At 41.2% G+C, this 24575-nt stretch overlaps 1 protein-coding gene across 5 annotated transcripts in view; it reads right to left on the bottom strand.

Moving 5' to 3' along the window:
• The window catches only part of PTPRM (protein tyrosine phosphatase receptor type M), a 795639-nt gene that overhangs the window by 677515 nt on the left and 93549 nt on the right, over window positions 1-24575 (bottom strand). The window lies entirely within an intron of this gene.

Raw genomic sequence — 24575 nt, 5'->3', positions numbered from 1 at the left:
ATGGGGATCACAGTACCACTCATAAGATGGTAGAGGTGAAATAAATTAACACTCACAAAGCACTCACATAGCGCTCACTAGGTGCCAGGCACAATTATAAATACCAGTTCTGATGAACGTCTTGCTCTGTTATTTTTACACACTCCCCTCTACGGCCATTGCCAGTGCACGATGAACAACAAGAAGAGACTTCTAGGGTCTTCTCTTCTAGGGTCCTCCATCTGTACATATGCCCACGTAAACCAGAAATATACTCACCTCCAGCCATACGTATGAGAGGACCACGTTTTTAGTACCTAATTAAAAATGTAAAATTACTGTTAAATGAATGTAAAAACTTCAGAGTTGTTATTAAAAGAAAAGTTACCAACAATCAAGCAGGTAACGTGGCTAGTGAAGTGGTTCCAGTCATCTGGAAGGCAATGCAAATTAACAATATTTAGTAGGTAAACCAGTAGTGCGTTTGGGAGCACTTCTGGATGTGAATAAGATTTCTTTTTAAGAATATAACACTATTTTAATTTCCAAACACAGTAGGTGAGAGAGTTACTGAGCAGAGAGAGAGGCATCAAATAGATGCTAAAAACAAAATTATAAGGAGAAAACTTGATGGCACATGCCAATAGGCTCCACTTGCCCATTAACCAATAATTGCAAACTTGCTCATTAAGAAAAAATGCTTTCCGCAAAGTCCTATAAAATGTGGGCTTTGTAGGCAGACAGACCCTCTACTTTCTAGTGGTGATTAACTGTGGCAAGCTACTTTCATTTTTTATTGAAGTATAATTGATATACAATATCCTATTAGTTTTAGGTGTATATCATAGTGATTTGATATTTTTACCCATTACAAAATGATCCCCATGATAAGTGTGGTTGCCATCTGTCACTATACCAAATTATTACAATATTATTGACCGCATTCCCTATGCTGTACTACATCCTCATGACTTATTTATTTTATAACTGGAAGTTCATACCTCTTAATCCCTTCCACCAATTACACCAACCCCTACCCCTCCAAAGCCATCTGTATGTTTTCTATGGAAATAATCCAAGTCCGGTGCTGATGCTTTAATTGAGTTGTTTGGGGTTTTTTACATTAAGTTGTACAGGTTATTAAAATACTTTGGGTATTAATCCCTATCAGATATCCAATTTGCATATATCTTCTCCTATTCAGTAGGTTGCCTTTTTGTTTTGTTGATAGTTTCCTTTACTGTGCAAAAGCTTTTTAGTTTGATGTAAACCCATTTGTTTATTTTAGCTTCTGTTGCCCATGGCTGAGCCTGAGGAAACTGGTCCAAAGAATAAAATATATATATACATACGTATATATATATTTGTATATGTATACACACACACATACCCACACACACATAAATATAAATACACACACCACTGATGTCAAAGAGCTCACTGCCTATAAGTTCTTTATCCACTTTGAATTTATTTCTTGTTATGGTGTAAAGCAGTTGTGTAAGTATTATAGGATTTTGGTTTGTGGTTACCCTGAAGTTACTGTCTATCTAGATAGATAGACAGACAGACAGACAGCAGTCTATTTTAAGCTGATAGTCACTTAACTTCAAATATATTCTAAAAACATTACATTTCTACTCCCTTGTCTTGTTTTGTTTGTGATGTCATACATTACACCTCCTTTTGAGAGAGAAACAGAGCATGAGTGGGGGAGGGGCAAAGAGAGAGGAAGAGAAAGAGAGACAGAGAGGCAGAAAGAGAGAGACAGAAGCCCAAGCAGGCTCCACATTGTCAGTGCAGAGCCTGATGTGGGGCTTGAACTCGCAAAGCATGAGATCATGACCTGAGCCAAAACCAACAGTAGGACACTTAACCAACTGAGCTATGCAGGCACCCTATATCTTTTTATTTTGTGTACCCCTTACCTACTTTTAGGTAACTTATAGTTGATTTCACTATTTTTGTCTTTTAACCTTCGTATTAGCTTTTTAAGTGGCTAATCCCTGCCTTACTATATATTTTCCTTTACCAGTGAGATTTTCTTCTTTCATATATTTTCTTATTTCTAGTAATGGCCCTTGTTTTTCTGCTTAAAGAAGACAATTTAAAATTTTTGTTTATTTTGTGTTTTCTGTAAGGCTAATCTAGTGGTGATGAATTCCTTCTGGTTTTGCTTGTCTGGCAAACTCTTTATCTCTCCTCAAATGTGAATGATAGTCTTGCTGGGTAGAGTATTCTTGGTTCTAAGTTTTTCCTTTTTAGTGCTATAAATATCCTGCCAGTCCCTTCTGGCCTGGAAAGTTTCTTCTTAAAAATCAGCTGATAGTCTTACAGTGTTTCCCATGTATGTGACTATTTTTCTCTTTCTGCTTTTAAGGTTCTCTCTTTCTCTTTAATTTATGTCATTTTAATTATAATATGTCTTGGTGTGGATTTCTTAGGGTTAATCTTGTTTGGGGCTCTCTGCAATTCCTTCCCCAGGTTAGGGAAGTTTTCAGCCATTATTTCTTCAAATAAATGTTCTGCCCCCTTTCTCTCTTCTCTTTCTGGGATCCCAATAATGTGAATGTTAGTACACCTGATGTTGTTCTAGAGGTACCTTAAACTACCCTCATGTTTTTAATTTCTTTTTTATTTTTGCTGTTCTGGATTGGATCATTTCTGTTATTCTGTCATGAAGGTTGCTGATCCATTCTTCTGTATTATCTAACCTACTGCTGATTCCCTCTAGTGTATTTTTCATTCTAGTTATTGTATACTTCATCTCTTAAGTCTCGCTCTTATATTTTCTCTTTAAGTTCTCACTGTGTTTTTTTCATTTTCCTCCATTTTTCTCCCAAGTTTGGTGAGCATCTTTATGACCATGGCTTTGAACTCTTTATCAGATAGATATCTTATCTCCATTTCATTAGGCGTTTTTTGGCCTGGGGTTTTTTTCTTGTTCTTTCATTTGGAATATATTCCTGCTTCTTCACTTTGTTTGACTTTCTGTGTTTGTTGCTATGAATAAGCTACCTCTCCCAGTCTTGAAGTTGGGGCCTTATACAGGAGCATCCTTTGTATACACTGCATGTTCCTGGTGGTTTTGGCAGTCCAAATGGAATGGTATTGGACACAAGCCATGCAGGTGACAGTGAGGGGTAAGGTCTCAGAACCTGCTGCCTGAGGCTGCCTCAGGATGGCTGGAACTGGAGCAGACAGAGCCTAGGGGCCTTGGGTGCACTGGGGTTGTCCTAACAGGCTAGCTAGAACACCTGGACCCTGTTCCCATTGGCGCTATCAAGGTGGAGAGGGAACATAAAAAATGGCACTCACCAGAGCCTTTAACCCCAGAGACAGTTCCAGCAGTTACTCTCCAATTTGGCAAATACTGAAGAGTTACTGGATTTCCTTCACTTAAATTCTAGTTGCCCTTTACGCCACTGTTTTTTCTCTGTGTCCCAGGCTGGGCAAGTCTGCAGTGAGTCCTTCAGTGATATTCCTCCTTACCAAAGGTTGCTGTGTCAGGGGTAGGGTTCCCATCATTATCATTATTATCATTTCTCCATCTTTCCTACTCTTCTCTATGTGGTCCCTCTGTCATTTGTTATGCAGAAGCTATTCAATTAGCCCTTGGTTCTTCTTCAGGAGGAGCTGCTGTATATGTAGATGTAGATTCTGTGTCTAGGGGAAGAAGTGAGTTCAGAGTCTCCCCATGCCACCATCTTGGACTGCCCTATTGGTGAGATACTTTAAACACCACTAAATCTCAATTTCTTCAGCAACAGAAAGGATAACCTGAGAACCTTCTCAGAATTATCTGAGGATTAAATGAGATAATGCTTAACAGTTGATAAGAAGGACTCATTAAGGTTATCCATCATTATTGAGCCAATTCTGAGATGCACATTTTAAGAAGAACTACATTACAAAAAGGGGGAAAAACCTCAAGACAAATTACTGCTTTTCTATGCATGTTAACCTTAATAAAGTTAAAGATTTCCTAAGCACAGTGTCCTCTTTCCTCTGAGCTGAAAGATGACCTCTGCATTCAGTTCACTCGTATTTCCCCTTGACCCAAACATTCCATGTTGGAATCCAAGATTCAAGTATGTCTGCAACCACTTGAGAACAGGGGAAATGATTACCTCCCAGGGGCTGGGAGGGTTCACTATGGATTGAGCCAAATGCTGAACCAGCCACCCAGAGCAGACATGGAATTCTGCGGGGGTAAAAGAAGGAAGAGTGATACCTTGCACGGCACATAGTCAGGTGAGGTCATGGCTAGCACAAGTTATGAGGACCAAAAAGAAGGTTACAATCCATTATTTTCAAGGAGTCCTTATACCATAAAGCTGTAAGACAATAGATATTTGTTCATTTTTCTCTACGTGAGCAAAAAATGCCCAGTTTCCCAGGTAACACCGTAAAGAAGCATTTCCCAATGTATTAGTCCCTTGTCTATCTGCATTTGGACAGAGGAAGTATACAATAGTTCTAACATGTAGGAATATTTTTCCTATGTCTCCTCGAAAATGTCATCCCTCACAAGCATGATGTGCAGTAACACAATTCCCTTCATCACTATCAGACAACAATATATTATATTTGTTGTGCGGCAACAATTCAAGCGTCAGTCGATGAAGTTTTCACAATACAACAAGGCCCTTGGAGACAGAAACCCGCCACCTTGAATATAGCACGCTGCTGTAAGCAAGCTGCTATTCACATAGTTGCCTTTGGTTTAAGGGATAGAAATTCCACCATAGATGGCTCATTAACCTCTTCCTCTTCATCACATTTGATTCCTTTACATTTGAAATATTTAGAATGCATAGCTTCCACTAAATTACACGTCGATAATGGGTAAATAAAGCCCATTGCCAGAGTTAACTATTAAGTTAAAAATTACATGACAAATTAATGGATCACAGTTCTCCATGTGTTTTTAATCAAAGATTTTATTTTTTTAGAGCAATTTTAGGTTTACAGCAAAATTGAGAGGAAGGTACAAAAATCTCCTATATATTTCCTGATGCCCCATATATGCATATTATTAACATCCCCTGCCAGAGTGCTACATATTTTCTCCAGGATGAACCCACACTGACAAATCATAATCACCCAAAGTCTATAGGTTACATTACAATTCACTCTCGGGTGTTGTAAATTCTATGGGTTTGGGCAAAGTATAATAATACGTGTCCATCACTGTAATATCATAAAGAATATTTTCACTGACCTAAAAATCCTCTGTGTTCTGCCTATTCATCTCTCCCTCCACCCTCCAACTCTGGGAAATACTATGATCCCTCCACAGTTTTGCCTTTAGCAGAATGTCATACAGTTGGAACCATATAGTAATATAGCCTTTTTAGATTGGCTTCTTTCATTTAGTAATATATATTTAAGTTTCCCACCTGTCACTTCATGGCTTGATAGTTCATTTCTTTTTAGCTCTGAATAATAATCCACTGTCTGGATGCACCATAGTTTATTTATGCACTCATCTACTGAAGGACATCTTGGTTACTTCTAAGTTTTGGCAGTTATGAATAAAGCTGCTATACACATCCAAGCACAGGTTTTTATGTGGACCTAAGTTTTCAAATCCTTTCACAAGGAGTGTGATTGCTAGATGGTACGGTAAGAGTATATTTAGTTTTGTAAGAAACCACCAAATTGTCTTCCAAAGTACCAGTACCATTTTGCTTTCCCATGTGCACTGAATGGGAGTTCCTGTTACTCTACATTCTCACCAGCATTTGATGCTGTTAGACTTTTGGATTTTGGCCATTTTAATAGGTATACAGTGGCATCTCATTGTTATTTTCATTTACATTTCCCTGATGACATATGATGTTAAGCATCTTTTCAGATGTTTATTTCCCATCTGTGTATCTTCTTTGGTGAAATGTCTGTTATGATATGTGACCATATCATTTCTGGCTCATAAAGTCTAATGCAGTCATCTTGGAGATACAGAAAGCAACACTTGACTATATGATAAAATACATACTCAAAAATAAAGAGCAAAAGTAAAGATAATCTCAGTTTTTACCTGAAGGATTAGAAAAAATAAAAAAAATGTGAGCATCTACTGCTGGAAAAAGTAGGAAAAAACAGGTATGACCCCTATTGCTACTGCGAGGATGAATTATACATCCTTTGGGGAAGTACCTGGTGATGGCAGTTAAAATTTAAAATGCACGTACCCTCTGACTCAGCAATCCTGCTCTCAGGAGTCTAGTCCATAGAAATAAAAGCATCAGCATTTAAGGATAGATACAGATAGGGATCTTTTGTTTAAAAAGTATTCATAACAGCAAACAAAGAAATAGCTTGAAAGTACATCACATCACAGGGACATGATTGAATCAATGATGATATATCCATATATAGAATATTAAGCTACAATTAAAAAAGAATGGAGGAGATCGATATGTATTGACCTGCAAAGATGTTTTGAAATGTTAAGTGAAAAAGACTTTGATAAGTATTGGGTGTGACATAATTCCATATCTTTGAAATAAAACAGAGAAGTGTTCTTTATATATGTACATTTTTATATACTTTTGCCTAAGCACAGAAAATATGTAAAGAGATATAAGCCCAAGTGTTCACATTGAAAACCTCAAAAAACTGAGTTTTAAAGAGAAAGATGACTTAACTGTTTTAATAGCAAGTCTAAATCATTTTGTAATAAAAATCAGAAGAGTTGAAAGGTTTAGGATAAAGTTTAGATTGATACACTGCATACACTATATGTGGACATATACAAATATAATGTTTTAGTTAAATATTAACTGCTACCTACAAAAATGTCGTCCATGTGATATTCTTTTTAAATAACTTCCTGGTATCGACTGTTCACCAAACTCAGGATGTACCCCTAATCATACTGTTAGTTTCTTCATTTAATGGCACAATCTTCCTATCAGCAGGCTACCACCACCGCCAAATTATTCCAGTCTCCTAGAGGTAAAAGCTGGCCAGGGTGGGGGCTTTCAGGATGGCAGGGGGCAGGGGAGTGAGAGGGTTGGGGGTGGTTGGCTTGCATGGACCACGTGGACAGCTAGAATCAACTCAGATCACTACTGTTCTTGAGTCACTGCTGACTCGACTTCTACAGGACCTCGCAGACAACGTGATAGCATTTGCTGGTCCAGAACTGCACAGGCTCAGTGGTTCTTTGAAGGAAAACCTTGTCACTCCCCCAGGGCCTTCTTCAGTCAAGGATGAAACCTGCTTGTGTCCCCAGTGTTGCTTCTCTTACTGCTTCCCACTTTTGTGTTCTCATCTACAGAACCGCATCCCTGAACGCAATCAAATCTCTCAAGTAGGATGACCCATATAGATCTTCCTTGATCTACGATGTGCTAACATCCCAATAAACCCATCTTAAGTTGTTAATAGCCTAGGTAAAAAAAAAAAAAAAAATGCATGTAAAACACATAACCTACTGAACATCACAGATCAGCCTAGCCCACCTTAAATGTGCTCAGAACACCTACATTAGCCTTTAGTTGGGCACAATCATCTGGCACAAAGTCTATTTTATAATAAAGCATTGAACATCCCCTGTAATTAACTGAACACTGAACTGAAAGTGACAAACAGAATGGATGTATGGGTACAGAATAGTGGTAGGTGCATCGGTTGTTTATCCTCACGATAGCATGGCTAACTGGGAGCCGAGGTTCCCTGCCACTGCCCAGCACACGAAAATGTCATCCTGCATAAAGATAGCCTGGGGAAAGATCAAAATTCCAAATTCAAGGTACAGTTTCTACTGAATATGTATCACTTTCACACCATCATAAAGCCAAAAAATCATAAGTGGAACCATCATAAGTTCAGGGAACATCTGTGTATCTTATAATCCAAACAGGAAAACTTCTGAGGATGAAAAAGGGTGCTATGAAATATTAAGCTAGAAAAATAGGTGTAGGCCAAGATTCTCTCAAGAAAAAAGATGTACAGTCACCTTGCCCATGACCATTGAACCATGACTGGCTAACCACCCCTTTTCCTCAAGAGGACCCCTCTTCAGGGATGGGAATCTTCCTCCACCCAGCACAATCACCACCTGCTTTCTAAGGGACAATGTCTCAAGTCCTTCCCCACTGATGTGCCATAAGCACCACTTCCTCCTCACTCAGTTGTCCATTCCCCAAATCCACACTGAGAACCTCGACTCCCTCATTCTCTCCTTCAGCTAATAACCAAGTACACATGGACCCTATCTGTTTGGAGGTCATGTTCTGCTTGGGCTGGACGCACAATAAAGAGACAGATACATAATAGGTTGAGTGATAAGCCCCCTCAGAGAAAAATAAGTCAGAGTAGGGCACAGGGAATGTCGACTGATGGGAGAAGGAGCTGCTTTGTTTTATATGGGAGGTGGGGCTGTCCTCTCTGAAAAGGTAGCATTTGAGCAGAGATCTAAGGAAGAGGGAGCAGAGCATTTCAGGCAGGAGAAATGGCAGCAGAGGACTCCCAAAGAAGACCATGGTGTTCAAAGAGTAGGCATGAGGCAGGCAGTGGGCCTGCTCATGCAGCAGAGGACTTTGCGTTTTACTCCAAGAAATGAGCCAAGTCACATGTCCCAGGAACTCTGCCACATGGTGATCAGAAACAGAGCAGCCTCTGTCTTAATGGAATTAGTGTTGGGGGGGGGGGGAGTGGAGAGAGATATTAATCAACCAGAGAGAGAGAAAGGCCTTCTAAAAAAGGCACGCCTCTCATCAACTCCTTTTTCAACTGGGGTCCATCTGCTTGTCTCGCTCAAGGTAAGTTCTGGTGGGTCCCATCCCTACACGTAGATCTTAAAACTTACTGTTTTGCTATACCTGCCTAAACACACAGCTCTTAAGCCAGTAACCACTAGTCATTTTTGGTTGCAAGCATCCAACATTTCTGCTGAAAAAGTAAAGTAGTTCCCTTGCACAAGGGAACTTATTAGCTTCCAAACAATTCCAAAAGCCTGTCTTGGGGGAAGAATCCGGTGGGGTTTTACAAACTGTAAGGAATGTGTAATCATTGGCTGCCTTGGGGCAATTGTAGAAACAACATGCGGGTTTTACACAACTGGTTTATCAAACTGGAAAGAGAAAGATCATAGTAAAAGAGGACAGTATTTGGGATGAATAGGATATTAAATGTAGTCTGTCTAGAAAAGTATCAGCTTTTTAAATAAAGAGAAAATGCCAGTCATTAAATTCCAAATTAAATTCCCGGATCATTTCTACAGCTGTCCCTACACTTGACTTATCAGTGAATTCATAGGCAAAACTGTGCAAAGCCCAAAAATAATAATAATAATAATAATAATAATCAGTTCAAGGACCTTTAAGTGCCTGTCAAAGAACTAAAAAAGCACTTTTTAAAAAATATTTTCATATTCTCAGGACTTAACAAAAATCATCTCATTCATATTGTTTTAAATAATTGGCCACATTCAAGTCTGTGAAACACTTGTCAGTAAGAATTACGCAGTTAAATCTTTAGATTTGGGGGATCCTCTTAACATTCTAACCCTACATACACACACACACACACACACACATATACATATATATGTATGTATATGTGTGTATATATACACACACACACACACACACACACACGGCTAGAATCACCCTCCAGCTGATGGAAAATTTGCCCAGATGGGACATCAACTATTTTGAGACATAAAATTTTCATGAGGGGTGGGAAGATGACACTCTAGATATGAAAGCCAGTAATGCTGATTTCGGCTACATATTAATCCTTTATAGCTGACCTTTGCAAACTAGATACAGTGTAAGTCTGGGCTAAAGCACAAGGATGAGATATGAAGTTCATATTCACCGAAACACAGGACACAGGGAAGACTACGGCCCCACAGATGGAACTGTGAGCAGGCACCAAACTTCTATTTTCTTTTTTTTTAAGTTTTTTATTTATTTTTGAGAGAGAGAGAGAGAGAGAGAGAGAGAGGGCATAAGCAGGGGAGGAGCAGAGAGAGAGGGAGACAGAGAATCTGAAGCAGGCTCTGTGCTGACAGTAGGGAGCCCAACATGAGGCTCAAACTCAACAGACCGCAAGATCATGACCTGAGCCAAAGTAGGACGTTTAACCAACTGAGCCATCCAGGCGCCCCCAAACTTTTATTTTAATGCCAGGGTTCTGAGGTAACTAAGAGGTTATCTGTCTACTAACCTGTCACTAAAGAAGATAATCAGGAGACACGAGAATTTTTCCAACAATCCCAACAATAAATGATTTCGGTTTTCTAACAGCCAAGAATGCTATGGAAACACTGAAAAAATAAGCCAAAGAAAATGTCCCTGCTTCCCTGGGCTTCTAGAAGCTTACACTAAACTTCTTGAGAACATGAGCCAAGTCTGAATTATGTCTTCCTCCCTTGATGCCTCACGTCGATAGCAATTTCACAATTTAAAAAAATCTAGTGAATGTAAGAGTAAACAAAAGTTTTTTTCCATCACCCGCCGAGTTTCGTGTAATCCTGGGTATCTGCAAAAGTTAGCATGTGGAGAAGGGTCAGACGCAGGGTAAACAGTATCTGTATTCTTCACCAAGTGATAAGAGGATCAGGAAACTGTTCTGCAAACATGTCCAAGCAGTCAATGTTCATTCTGTCCTCAACAGTGGAATGAAAAGAAGCTGTGACATCAGTAAACTTCCAGAGATGTTTTAGACTGTATGCTCTGGATTTAATTTTTATGTACACTTTTATTTTCTTCATAATGCATGGGGCTCTCCATGGGCTCTTCATGAACGTCAGCCCCAGTGTTCTTTCAGTATGCTCTGTGGATGAGGGCACTCACACATCCAGTGTTTTCCAGTTTTCCTTTAAAATGTCACAATGTCCTCAGCATCGAGGACAACTTCTAGCAAGTTATGTGAGATGATTTAAAATGCAAACTACCTGCACAACTGAAATAGTGTTTTAAAACACTTAAAAGAATGAAGGCCTTAAGGTAAAATAAAAATCTGTACTCTAAGGACCCCGCCAGCAACACCTAACAAGAACACATTTCAATTTGCAGTATTTACAAAGCAAGATGGTTTTATTAAAACTGATTTAGTTTATGTCTTCTGCCAAGTTCACTAAAAGCGAATTTCTAGATACAGCTTGAGTGTGCACATTGTTTCAACACTTAATTACTGTAGTTCCAACACGCTCTCTACTGCAAACCACACACTAGGTTCTAGAACGAAAGTGTCACTCTGGGGAGAGGGTAAGGACCTTCAGCACTTCCTACTTGTGCTTCTGAACCACTAGAACGAAAAGTCATTTCTTTCCATTTAACTGATCAAAATGATGTTTTCCTTCATTTCTGTGGTATCCACAGAAACAGAATGAAAAGCCTCCTGAGGGGCATTTAGACGGAATTTAATCTAATGCATTGTTTTTCTTTATTTATTTTACTCCCACCGGTGTCTGATGCTCTGTTATGCAGAAAATTAGAAAACCTCCCGAGTAACTAACTTCTCTACTCTTTGCTAGAAAACTTACTGCTCCATCATCTGTGTTCTGCCTTACGTGTGCCTAGGAAAGAGAAGGAAGTGCCTGTGGAAGTCTATGACCTCGAACTTCAGCCTTTCGACACTGTCGGCCGAGGGTTTGTGTGCCCCGCCCCCCCACCGTGTTCTCTCCTGTTCTCCATACACTGCTGCACATTTGCTCCTCCCCTCAGAACCTTCCCATCTTCCTCCCAGCATGCTTCCCCACCTTCTGCCCCTTCACAGAGAAAACAGAAGCCAGAGCTGAAATCCCACTAGCTCCCATCTGACTGAAAGTGCTTCTACCATTTCCTGTAGCCACAATAGAAGAGGAAATTCGACTCTTATTTGGGGATAATTCCTCTACCAAGCTTAGGATCAATTTCCCTCCCATCTTCTTGGGACGCTGTTTCAACTTTCATGAGAATAGTTTTCAAATTCAGCTACTCCTTAGAATCACCTGGGCAGCTTTTAAAAATCTCAACATCAGAGGCGCCTGGGTGGCTCAGCTGGTTAAGTGTCAGACTTCTTTCTGCTCACGTCATGATCATGAGTTTGAGCCCCGTGTCGGGCTCTGCACGGCCAGCTCAGAGCCTGCCTCAGATCTTCTGTCTCCCTTTCTCTTTGCCCTTCCCTGGCTCTTGCTCGCTGGCCCTCTCTCTGTCAAAAATAAATAAACATTTTTTTTTAACCCCAAGGTCAGCCATGCCCCATACCAATCACAGGGGAACCTCTGTGGGTGCGACCCAACATCAGTATTTTTTGGAAGATTCCACATGCCTCCCGTGTGCAAAGCTGAAAACCGCTTTCCTCTGTCCTCTAAGAGTATTTAAATATTTGCAAGCCTCTCCCATCTTAAAAACACCCTCCCTCAATCCCACGTCCCTTGTAGGTACATTCATATTCCCTTTTCCCTCATGATGAATTTCTTAAAAGATGGGCCTATGTTCTTCTCCGCTTCCTCACCTTCAGCTCCCTACTCCCCCCAGCTTATTCCAGCTTCTGCCAAACTGTCCTCCTGGTACCTGGTACTCCTTTCACCACAGCCCTCGGTGATGCCAATGCCAGCAGTCTCCCCAGTCCCGCTCTCCATAATGTCCTTGACCACTCAGAGGTATGTTTCTTCTCACCCATGTTTCCTAGGTTTTTTCCTGGGAAACAGCGTGCCCTTCTGGCTTTCACATACAATCTTTCTTTTTTACCAGTGACATCTTCTCTTATTATGCCTTTGAATATTTTTTGTTCCCATTTTTATTCACCTTTGAAAAATAAGCAAATATGTGAATATGTGATCTTTTGTCTTTCAGTGTTTTATCTTCAGGGAAATCATTTTTATCTCAGCTTTTTCCTTTACTTTTTGTGTTTTGTTTTTTTGTTTTGTTTTTTGGTGGGAGGCTCTCAAGTCTGACCAGTATATCCCTTGATTTTACTGGTGTTTATTATGTTTTATGGTTTCTAATGTGACTTTCATCTTTCAAATGGTTTAATTTTTCTCTCTCATTTCTTTACCAAGGCTGATCAGCTCAGTTTCTGTCTCCTTTCTTTCATTCTAGGTATCTTTTCCTTAAATGTTTTGTCTGTTTTGTAGAAAACCCAGTTATTATTCTTCCTTGAGACGAAGAAGGACTAGGAGTCAGAATTTGTCTTCTGTTTGCGAGATAATTTGCCTTCTGATATATACTCTTCCTCTGCCTTTGTCTGTGGTCCTTTCTTCCACAAGTTTGTACTCTCTTGCCAACGCATGGTACTAACCAGAAAGCATCTGTGCTGAGATGAAGACAACCAGCTTGCCAAACAGTAACAGAAAAGAGGAGCAAGCTTCAAATCCAGAATGGACTTCCAACAATCTCTCCCCCTCTGCTAACAACATCTTTGTACCCTGGGAGTACTTCGTACTCAAGCTTTCGACGTGACTCTCTTCAGCTTAGGCAAGAGAGTCACTGTAAATTAGAGAGAAGCCCCTCACGTCATGGGCTCTCTGTGTGGTGATCTCATGACCACCACTACCTGACCCCTCTTCCAGCCTCACACTGAGCAGTCCCCCACTTTTAGGATACTACACATTAAGGTGACACATGGCCACCATGGTGACCAAAGCAGGCACGCAGTTTGGGCACTCACTCACCCCAGCGGACTCGGTTCACCTAGACTTTGATGTTAATGGAGTCCCTAGAATTGTTCAGTGTACAACGTGCCCAATGCTACCTACTGGCTCTTCTCCTCAATCAGCTTCAACAAAGCTGCTACCTCAAGAGTCCCACCTCTCCTATCTTATCATTTTAGTGAAGCCATTTAATTGTATAGGCCTGAGTCTTTGAGAAATCTGTATCCTGCCCAAAATTTGAGGATTATGTAAGCTCACACCAGCTTCTCTTCTTTGGTCCAAATTTTGCTACATTTGGCAGATATTCCTTAGAGGTTGTGATTGGGGGCTGTAGCTATTTAACAGGAGACAGTATCTTCTTATTTGTTTTTCCATTCTCATTGTTCCTTTTGGGAGCTTCACACACAAAAATAGAATAAAAATGCCTCTGCTCCACCATCTTTAACTAAGTCTTTGTTTCATTTTTAAACAGTTTAAACTAAGGCCAAATAAACATTTTTTAGTAAAGCCAACCAAATCCCAACTATCCCAAAAGTCTTATTAAGTTGATCAAATCATGAAAAAAAAAAAAAATGCTTAGCCTTCAATTCTGAATATTCAGAATATTTCCAAAGCCTAAACTCATTTCTAAAAGACAAATTATTTTTGCTTTATTTTACGAAGTTACCTTATATGCAAGTCATAAATATACATTTTGCTTTCTACTTAATAACAATCCCCATGAGAAAAGGCTCCCCCCATTTCAGTGACCACAGATTCCAATACTTATTGAACCTGAACTTCATTTTAAAAAATGGATTCTTGAAAGATATGCTTGGAAAATTATGATCCTTACCAACGCCATGGATTAACTTTCATTTAACTTAATCCTGAATAAATTCAGGCTGAGTGCTTTAAGAAGGGTAGGTTCTTCCCTGAGAAATTACATCTAAAACCTAACAGTGATGATTACAGATGACGACCTTCCTCTCTTCACCTTGCCAGGTACGAATGAAGCTTTTACAATCTCTGCTATTTGTGTACTTTGGAATACCAGCCAATATAAAATTCTAAGCTTGTCTCCATTTATGTTGTAAGTTTTTTATTTATTTGTTCCTTTTTTTAAAATCGGAACAAAATTAAACTACAGCAGCCATAAGGACTTTCAAATGTCTAGCTTTATCTTCCACTCAGCTAGTACAACCTCAAATGTAAAACCATGATCTAGCACAACGGCCAACCACATAGCATTCACTTAGAAACGGTCACTGAGTTTCTCTAAACCCATTACTTTCTTTTGGGAGAATACTTTAGAAATAATGCTATATATTCCATATTATGATATACCTCATTTACACAACAGTGAAACATTCCTCTATTTCATAATGTAAACATTTACTTTGTACAAAGACAGTTGTCTAGGTATAAAAAGATTCAGATAGGCTGTCATATATTTTTTTCTAATCGAGAGTGACAAAATGAAGAGCTGCTAAATTATGACCCCTCAGAAGCCAGAGTTACATAGTCAGAAGGAAGGGGCGAGGTGGTGGGGGGGAGGTCTGGGCAAAGCAGCTCTCTCAGGACCAAAGCACATGTCCTGCTAATGGAGGCAAGGCAGGAAATGCAACCTGACAAGTGTTCAGAGACTGAAGCAATATTCCATCAAGTGGTTTTAAATTCAGTTCCACGCAAGTCAACTCAGTTTTTCCCGGAGATGCTACCAGACATTTAGCTAGTGTGTATATAATTACCTGTCTCTCTGAATCGGGGGTGGGGAGAGGCAAACAGCACAAATAGAGGCAAAGTGATTACAGAAGAGAACCAACTAGAGGACCTGATGTAATAGAGAGCTAAGACCCAGAGATCCACTCCAACATTGAAGATTTTCTATTGCATTTTAACATCTTCGAGCAACAGATGTTTTGTTTTAAATCTAAAGGGCATCCCCTCTGGTTTTCTCCGAAGATTGAGAGCAAATATGTAATGTCCTTATTCCTGATGGAAGATTGCTCTTCTTCATCGTCTTTCTCAAGATCACCGTAGGATTCTCAGTGTGTATTACAATAACCAACCAAGTTACTCGTCATACCACGACGCATCCTTAGAATACAATCTTCAGAATTCATTTAGGGTGCTTAATACCTAAAATTCCTTGGAAGAGGTCCAAGATAGAACTATTCTATACAAGCTTCGGTCTTGAAATGATAACGATATTGCCATATGCAAAGAATAGCACATGATTTCTTCAGCCAGACCTCTATAAAGTCTCATGTACCCAAACAGAAACACAGACCAGACTGCTACATGAATGTTACACGAATGCTTTTATAGATCACAGTTCTTGCTTTCTCTGCTTCTACTGGATATATCTTTGCTGCTTGATTCACCAATCAATTAAGGTGAAAGACAATTGCTAATAACTATGTTCATGATCAGCTACAGAGAAATACACATTTTCTGTGTTCCACAGTTTGACTTCATAACATCAAGCATGCTACAACATAATTCTTTTCAGAGGCTGAAAATATACTTTGAGCAAAGTTTTTAAAGAGAGAAAGTGGGAGAGTGAGAGAAAAATCTATACTTAGTAAGCTATTTATCTTATCGCAAACTTTTTTTTAAATTATTTTTTAATGTTTATTTATTTTTGAGAGAGACAGAGACAGAGCATGAGTAGGAGAGGGGCAGAGAGAGAGCGAGACAAAGAATCTGAAGCAGGCTCCAGGCTCCGAGCCATTGGCACAGAGCCCGACACGGGGCTTCAACCCACAAGCCATGAGATTACGACCTGAGCCGAAGTCAGAGGCCCAAGTGACTGAGCCATCCAGGTGCCCCTTATCACAAACTCTTTACAGGTACACCATCCAATATAATAGCCTCCAGCCACACATGTCTCTTGATACCTGAAGGGTGGCTAGTCCACACTAAGATATAAATATAAAATACACACCACATTTTGAAAGCTTAGTTAAAAAAAGTACAGTATCTCATTAATCAATTTTATATTGATGACAGGTTCAAATTATCATATTTTGGACATTCAGGTTAAATAAAACATTAAAATGTATGATTAAACTATAGTAAAGCTTTTAACTTTTTTAAATGTGACTACTAGAAAATGTTACCTTTTAATTGTGGTTCACATTATATTTCTACTGGACAGTGTGGGTTTCATAGACTAATGTTGAAGTAGTCAATGAGACAATTCAACCATCTATTAGATTAAAAGAAGGTATAAGATAATGTGCATGGTCTCCCTAACTCTCCTGTGGGTGTTGCAGCGGGAAGAAACAGCACAGCTGTCCATCAGGAAGGTTTTACTGGAACAAAAGATGCAGCTCCTCTCCTTCAGCCTCATTTCTGACATTTAACTCTTGCAAAAATGTCCTCCACTTTGCCGCTTCCTGCTGGGAAACTTTGTAGGCAAACAGTGATCCAGCGTTCTGGGAAGCAAGCACAGACTTCATAGATCAGGGGAGCTATGGCAATCACCACTGCTCTACAAACGCTGGGATCCAAATAGGTATGGGAATGGCAGACACCTGAGGAATTCATGAAATTCTCTCAGGTTGAATGCAAACAGGACATTGGCACAAATCAGGCCACCCACGCAACACCCAAGCTACACGTGTGGTTCTCATCCTACATGACTGCGGCCAAACAGAGGGCTTCTTTCCATGGGATTAGTCACCACAAAGGGGTGGGGAAATGGGCTATGCTAAATTCTAGCACTAAGCCTACTCAAGCTGTCCACGGCTTCCATTGCTTCCCATCTTCCTGCCCTGGCTTCCCGAGATTTCTACAACTAGAAACTCCTGTAGGTCATAGGGCACTCACAACATGGCGCTTGGGCACTCTCCAAACTACGTTGGGGGCGGCAGATGTGGCATTTTCATGGAAGAGTTTCAGGATACACATACATTCATTCATCCAACAAATACTTAAAGAGCAGAGCTCCTAATGTGTGCCAGGCATTGTTCTAAGACATCTGGCACAAACGATCAAACGAGAGAGACGGAGATCCTCTGTTTAAGCAGGTAGACAGATAATAAACAAGGAATGTAACAAGAGTTAATTATGTAGACTTCTAGAAGCTAATGAATGGTAAGCAGAAAAGGCGCAGAGTGGGTTAAAGATCAGGAAGGCTTGGGACTGAGGGTGCAGTAGCTATACTGAGAGGCTCAGAAGGTGGGGTTTATGCAAAGCCCTCTAAACATAAGGAAGCGAGTGGAGGGCGCATACGCGGGGGCGGGGCGGGGCGGGGGTGGTTAGAGACAGCCATGTGGGGAAGTGCGGCTGACATGTCCACATACAGAAAGGAGGCCAGTGTGGCAGCTGTCAGCTGGGTGGGAGGCTGAGTGACAGGGCACAGAGGGAACAGGGACAGACCAGGCAGGATTTGGGAGCCACTGGGAGGACTTCAGTTTTCATTCTGAGATGCGAATCTGCCGGAAGAGTTTAAGCAAAAGAATGATTTGCTCTGAGTCCTCTCTGAACCAACCACCCTGTCTATTATTCTGGATGTTGTAGGGGTCAAGGGTAGTAGAAGCAGAGACTATTCAACTAAAATGTGTTAAGTACTGTGGCAATTAGAAGCCAAATACCAGCAACTAAGACAACGAAAAATAAGAATCATGCTTTCTGATCTGGTCTGTGGGAGGAGAGCCATAGAGTGGGAGACGTGGGGGAAAGCCCATCTTGCCCAGGACAGAAAATGGTGTCGTTCTGACTCACAGTTGGTGAGTTCGAGCCCCGCGTCAGGCTCTGTGCTGACAGCTCAGGGCCGGGAGCCTACTTCGGATTCCGTGTCTCCCTCTCTCTCTAGCCCTCCCCAAGTCATGCTCTCTCTCTCTTTCTCCCTCTCTCTTAAAAATACACAAACATTTAAAAAAAAAAAAAAAAGGATGCTTTAAGGACAGTTTTATTTTCCCTTTTTTAGGAAACAAAAATTTTCTCTAAAGGCAAACAAATGGTAACAACAATAGAAATAGAAAAAGATGAACACAAATGACCCTGGGAATTCCAACCAGATTTAACATTTTGTGTGGATTGCCTTTAGATTACCTCTAGCAGGAAAATGTGACCATGTAAAGAAAAAAAAAATTATCTGTATAAATAAACATTAATACAGAACTAATTTTCTTAGTTCTCATTTCACTGAATAATTATACCTTTGGGCTAACATGAATAATTTATTAAGTAGCATGCAGTTTATATGTAGCCCTGCAACTTTTTGCCCTCATTATACAATCATTCGAAATCATTCTAGGGTAAACTATGGCTGAAAAGTGACTTCCATGCAAATGTCCTTTTCCTATTAGTCTAGGGATAGTTAACTAAGTGTCTCTTTAGGTTAACAAGAGATATTCAAAAAGCTATTTAAAATTGTCTGAAATATGTTCGAGAGTTCATTAAAGTTCTAAAATACCAAATTTCCTCCTTTTGGTTAGATTATGCACACTAATCCTTAGCTCAATTAAGCTTATCAGGAAGGTGAAACCATATATGTGCTTCCTGGTTTCTCTACAGCTATCAAAAGTAACCTACTAAAACCATTGTTATAATAATGTCCTCCTAAAACAATTCAGTCTTGGCGGCTTGGGATGAAAGGACCTCAGAGAGTTCCACTTCCCATTAAAATTGTCTCCATTTTTAGCTGTGACAATTAGCCCAGGTGGAATGAAACACCAATACATTAATCCTCAGAGGTGACCTGTTTTTAGATAAGTTTCCCATAGCGAAGAATACTGAGTGGTCCTTCTCTTTTCTCCTTCACATACTCTGTTACGTTACAGAGCATCACAAAATGGTAATCTAATTACGACAACTATTAATTATGCTCGTGATTAATTTGAAATACCTGACACCAAATGTAAATGGTACGGCGAGAGACAACACATAGTCTTAATGAAATTCTAACACCTGAAAATGCTCGGCATCATTATCAGTCAAGTGGCTGCTAAATTCCCTCTCAGCTGAGCATATTAATAGAGTTGGCCCCTGGTATTGTTTACTAAAAATGTGCTTCAATAACAAAACAATTAGTGTGTACCTGAACTGTGGCCTGGAACGGCGGGCTCGTTTCCCCTAGGAGTCTCTCAGGCCACCCCTAAAATAAAATAATTAGTCCCTGGCTTATGACTTGCTCTGAATACCTTCTCACCTACCCCCGCCCCCCAACACCCACCCACTCTCTCAAAAAGTCTACCAATTGCCTTGGAATCTCCAAATACAATAAGGTTTAGCAGCCTTTAGAAAACCACCATGCAAATTGTTTATATTGGTTATAGTGGCGGGGGAAGTTGGTTGAGGAAGATAAATAAAAACAAGAAGGCTTAGCCCAAAACACCAGGGCCCTGGTCTGAAGACCATATTCCCAAGATATAAGATGGATGAGTGTAGGACCAGAGAAAACCCATCTGCTGGGTATCCAGAAGATTCAGCCTAGAACTACAGAGGATGGAATTAAATCTGTATGACAATCCTGAGAGCTAGGACAAAGTGTTCTGAAGATTATGTGGGCACAGGAGCCTCTCCCTTAATTAAACTAAAATAGAATTATTGACCAAAGCGCAAGGCTGCCCCAGTGTTTATCCTAGCAAGAACACACCCTGGTAACCCTAGCCTGTTCGGGTAGTTACAGGGGAAGGCACAGGCAATACACATAGGAGCAGTATTATTGGTCTCGCTTGGGTTTTCCCTCCCATCTACTTTTCCGTTTCCCCCGTGCAAGCAAGAATCCAGTTTTTGTTCTGGGAAGGGAAGGGACCAGAAGGTAAAGAAAGGGAAAAGAAACAAGAAATCAAAGGAGAGGAAGGGAATATATATACTCAGGGGCAAAGGGTGAAAAAGAGACAAAAGGAAAGTTGAATCCAGGAATAGGCATTTTTTAAGCAAACTTTCATTAGTAGCTTTGCCTCTTCAGGTGTTTTAAATCAAAACACTCTTGATTTAATGAAATGCACCTTATGATATATATTTGAAATATCTTATGGCATGTGTTTCTCCTAAGATCAAAACACACCATTTCCATCAATTAACCTCATTGTTTGAATCTAATAGAATATTTGCCACCTATGTTCACAGATTATTAGCAAAAGTTAAATAAATCTGCTCTATAAAACCCTGATTCGAGTATGGGAAGGCTAAACATACGCATCCAAGGAAAAACTACAAAGATCCTAATTTAAATGCACTTTTAAATTATGATACCTTCAAAAAGAAGCAGATTGCTGGAAGACAGCAGGAGGGATAATTTGGTCTCCCATCTTTGAAACACTATTAAGGCAGAAGCCAAGTTCTACATAGTATGTCTGATCAAATGTACAAGTTAGTAAATAAAATGCAAACAAAATAACTATTAAAATGAAACTCTAAACATCTTAAAAATCTAGATCAGCTAAAATAAAATCATAAATATCCAATATCTCAAAGGAAAGCTCATTGGTTGAGATTCTGAGAATGTAATACATATACATACATACATACATGGGAACACCAACAATTAGTTGGAAAATTAGTTGGGAAAATTAGCTGGCTGACTGCAAGTCTTTTCTATCTATCCAAACACAGAGGTTGAAGAAAGGTGATAACAGCACCTACTTACTCATCAGTCTAAAGGTAAAAAGAGGGAACCCTGGGTGGCTCAGTCGGTTGGGCATCCGACTTCAGCTCAGGTCATGATCTCACAGTCCATGAGTCTGAGGTCCGTGAGTTCAAGCCCCACGTCAGGCTCTGTGCTGACAGCTCAGAGCCTGGAGCCTGCTTCGGATTCTGTGTCTCCCTCTCTCTGGCCCTTCCCGTCTCACATTCTGTCTCACTCTCTCTCTCAAAAATAAACATTAAAAAAAATTTAAAGGTAAAAAGAAAATTCACCTTCGATGGCAAAGTAGCTACATGCATGAGGGGACTCCTCCCAGGAAATACATTCACTCTCTTATTGCTATCTTGGTGAAGCTACAAAATTTTTATCTCCAACTTAGACCTCTCTCACAGACACCAGCCTATAGGTCTAATTGCATACTCAGTGTCTCCACTTAAATACCTGTTTGACCTGTCAAATTTAAAATGCCCAAGCCAAACTCTTAACATTCCCCATCACACATCATCTCCCAAACCTGTTCTTCCCATGGTCTTCCACAGCTCAGTTAATGGCAACACCATCAATCTACCTGCTCACACCAGACAATGGAGTCACTCTTGACCTCGTCTACTCCTAACTGAAATCCAATCTGTCACCAAATTCTACTGTTTCTACCTTTAAATATATATCCAAAGATCGATCACTCCTTTTTACCTCCATTGTTACCAGCTAATTCAAGCAACTATCAACTCTTGCACTGAACGTTTCAATAGTTTCCCAATGGGTCACTCTGTTTCCACCTTTGTCCCGGTACAGTCTAGTCTATAAAAAGCAGCCAGACTGACAGAGTGGTTCTTTTAAAAAGTAAGTCAGACCATATGACACCATGGCTCAAAACTCTTCAATGGCTTCCCATGTGCAAGTAAAAGCCATACAATGTCCTACAAGACTGGAAATGATTTGTCCCTGTTCCATTTCTGAACCCCCCTCCTGCTACTCTCCTCCACCCTCACTTTGATTCTGCCTCTCTGCTTTCATAATTCACCCTAGCCAGGCTCTCTCTTCTGTCTGGCATATTCTTTCCCCAGACAATCTGCACAGATCCATCTCTAACTTTGTTCAAAGGTCAGGGAGGCCTTACCTGACCACACTATTTACTGGTACAAACCACCCACCCCCACCAATGCTCCTTTGCTGCCTTTCTCTGCCTTACTATTTTTTTCCCACAGCATTTCTCCCCATCTCACACACAATCTTACTGTGGCAGGTTGTCTTCTAAAAATAGAGCTCCAACAATACATCCAGACCCGCACGTTCCTGTAGAACCCTGGCATTCCCCTATCAAGTGGTGGAGTCTATATGCTCTCCCTTGAACCTGGGTGGGCCTTTGCAATGGCCTCCACTAACACAGTGTGGTAGAAGCGGCTCTCTGTGATTTCCAAAACTAGACCATAAAATGCAATGTAGCTTCCGCCCGGCTCTCTTGGGATACTTGTTCTTGGATCCCAGCCACCATGCTGCCAAGAAGGCCAAGCCACATGAAGAAGGCTCATATGGAGAAAGTCCAGCTGAGAGCCAGCACCAACTCGTCCACCGGGAGTGAGTCACCCGAAAGCACCTACTGGGGCCCAAGGCTGTGGATGTGGTGCCCACACAGTCACACAGGGACCTGCGCTCACCAGGGCTTGCACTTGGGGTTTAACGCTCTGGGCTCAGTCGTGAACTTCCTAACAATTTTACTTTTGAATCTGTATTCTGCATGTGAAACCTGATGGGACAATGGAACATGAACTGGGGACCTGGAGCCTTGACCCCTTTGGGGTCCTTCATCTGTGGGACAGGTTCACGGTTGCCCGTTTCCCCAACCACTGGCTCCCCTGCCCACCCCCACCCAGTGACCGCTGCCTCCTGTGCCCCAGGCAGGGGCCTGGGTGCAAACACAGGGAGGGCATCCTGTGATGTTTCAAGGTACAGCACGGCAGAAGCCATCCCCACCCTGAGCTGGCGGCCATGGTGCCTATGACAAGTGACTTGATGCGGACAAGCCCTCTTCCACCCTCAATCCAGGGACCAAGCACATCCTGCATGGAGGCTAAACTCCCCTGAGCACCACCAGTGCACCGCAGGTTGCGATCGGTGGGCCCAAGAGAAGGGGGAAAGCCTGCCTTGACTTCCCCACCCTGGGCTGGGACATGAGGCACCCATCCCAGAGCTGGAAGCTGGTGGCTTGCATGTGCTGAGTGACAAGGCAAGGCCCCCAGCTGCTGGTGAGGGTTTGCACTGCTCAGCAAGTATTCCCAAGTCCGAGGGAACTCATCATCACAAAGCAAATAGAAAACACCATGACATGTTCAGAGAGGGTCCAGAGAAAGGAGGACCAAATGTTCTGTATTTTAATACCTTTAACAGCCCTTTTTTCTGTTCTTCCAACAAGGGGCTCCTGGTTTTCATTATGCCTTGGGCCTGCTGCAGCCTTCACGTGAACTGCCCCAACAGATGCCCCCTGAAGCCGAGACGAGCTTTCCCCAAGGGCCCCCGCCCAAACTGCAGATTCCAGAGCAAGAGAAATGGCTGTTAGGCTTTTTAGTTGCTGAGTCTGAGGGTGACAGTTGTGCAGCAAAAGGTAACTGGAACACTCTCGTTTGGCTGTCTACCTCCTGACTCCTGGCCCTGCCGCACGCGTGCACACACATGCTCTGTGAAGGAAGTGATTTTGAGAGTGTATTCCTCACTGCTGTGTCCCCAGTACCTAGAGCAGTGCCTCACACCTAGCAGTTGCCCGGTAAATACTTGCTTGCTCAATGAACTGAGATCCCATTCTGAGCAAATTTTATCTTTACATGGGGCCATACATAAGCAGGTGACCAGTACAGGAAAACTTTACTAGCTTAAAACACTGAGGGAGGAGTAGTTGGAAGGTGTGCAGTGCATGCCTACTGATGGCCAGTGTGTCCGGCAAGGCTGTGGTCCTTCCCCATGGCCATTAGTGGCGTGGTGGTTCTGGGAAGAGGGCACCAAGTCAGCACCCCGAAGACCACACTGCCTTTCCTCACACTCACCATTCGCTTACCCCCCAGAATACAGCGTCCTGGCCTGTGATCACCCTGCCCGTTGCATAGTCCCGCAGGGAGGAGCAGAGGACATGATGCATCTATTTTGCAAACACGGACAACGCGTCTACCAAATGCAAAGTATTCCTGGCCATTAAAGGAAGTGAAAACATGAATAAGACATGGTCCTTAGCATTAACCTTTTATTAAGATTATATACGTTAACATGCTTGGCAAAGTATATATTGCCACTTGATAACAAAACCATTAACGACAGTAATGAGCATCATTCACGCGTTTTCCATGACGCCACATTGCCCCTCATCCTCAGACGCCACTCAGTATTCATCCAACTAGAACAAAGAAGGTATACACAGCAGGAGTCTAC

The sequence above is a fragment of the Neofelis nebulosa genome, chromosome 11, assembly GCF_028018385.1.
Source record: "Neofelis nebulosa isolate mNeoNeb1 chromosome 11, mNeoNeb1.pri, whole genome shotgun sequence".
Taxonomy (NCBI): Eukaryota; Metazoa; Chordata; class Mammalia; order Carnivora; family Felidae; genus Neofelis; species Neofelis nebulosa.
Note: the sequence above shows the minus strand (reverse complement) of the source record. Positions and strands in the feature narration are given on the sequence as shown.